Below are 1,123 nucleotides of genomic sequence, written 5' to 3'. Positions count from 1 at the left end.
ACAAAGGCACAAAATGAGGCGGGGCTAATGAAGGAGGAGGTTACAAAGGCACAAAATGAGGCGGGGCTCACGGAGATGATTCATGAGGAGGTAGAGGTGAGGAAGAATTCAAAGGACACTGCAGAACACAAAGGACTTGGACTAAAGACACATTTGATGAGAATTAAGAAGGAAAAAGAAGCCATGCGAAAAGAGCTAAAGGGAGATGAGCTTCTAAAGGTGATGGAGAAGAAACAGACAACAGGACTGGAGCTTCTGAGGGAGACAGGCGGAGCTTGTAAAGCACATGACTTGAGAGAACACAGATGTGAATACAAAGGCAGAAAAAGGGGCAGGGCCGAAGGAGATGATTAATGAGAAAAAAGAGGCGGGGATTAAGAGGATGATCATTGATAAGAAAAGCCAAGAGAAGGAGGTGATTAAGAAAGCACGAAGAGCCGAGGATTAAGGACACAAAACAGGTGTGTGTACACACAAACACACACACACACTCTCACACACAAACACACACATGCATGTACGCACACACAGTAGCTGAGAAAGTGTTTCCCATTCTTTGATTGAACAGTTAACCTTTGCTCTTCCCATCCCAGGAACCTAAGGAAGGGACAGACTGTCTGGTGTCTTGGACAAACAATCCTGATGAGGACCTTAAGCCTGTGAGGCCCATTAAGGTCATGAGGAAAGAAGGGAACCAGCAACGGAGATGGTACAGAACATGCTGTGTGTGTGTCTCTTTGTTTCTTTATGTGTGTGTGTGTGTGTATTTGTGTTGGTGTGTATGGGCGTTCCTTTATGCATGAGCACAAAGGCGATAGCAGGCCATGTGTTGGCCAATGAGGGAGTCATGGAAATTCATATACTACAGATGGGTGTATAGTATTCAGAAAATCTATATAAAAATACATTAAAAATTCTATAATTGACCATATAATGAAAACAATATTAAAATAACCTGTCATCAATCGTCATTTGGAATATGCAGTTGCCAAGGAAGTGGCTAAACTGCTTTCATAGCTTTCCTGTCCAGCGGTGATGGGGGAATGATCTCACTTCCTCTTTCCCTGCTTCCATTTGGTCCGCCCCCCCCCCCCCCCCCCCCCCCCCTCCCGTAAGGTGGGAG

This window comes from Conger conger, chromosome 13, assembly GCF_963514075.1.
Source record: "Conger conger chromosome 13, fConCon1.1, whole genome shotgun sequence".
NCBI lineage: Eukaryota > Metazoa > Chordata > Actinopteri > Anguilliformes > Congridae > Conger > Conger conger.
The sequence above is the reverse complement of the archived record's forward strand: the minus strand, read 5'-3'. Positions refer to the sequence as shown.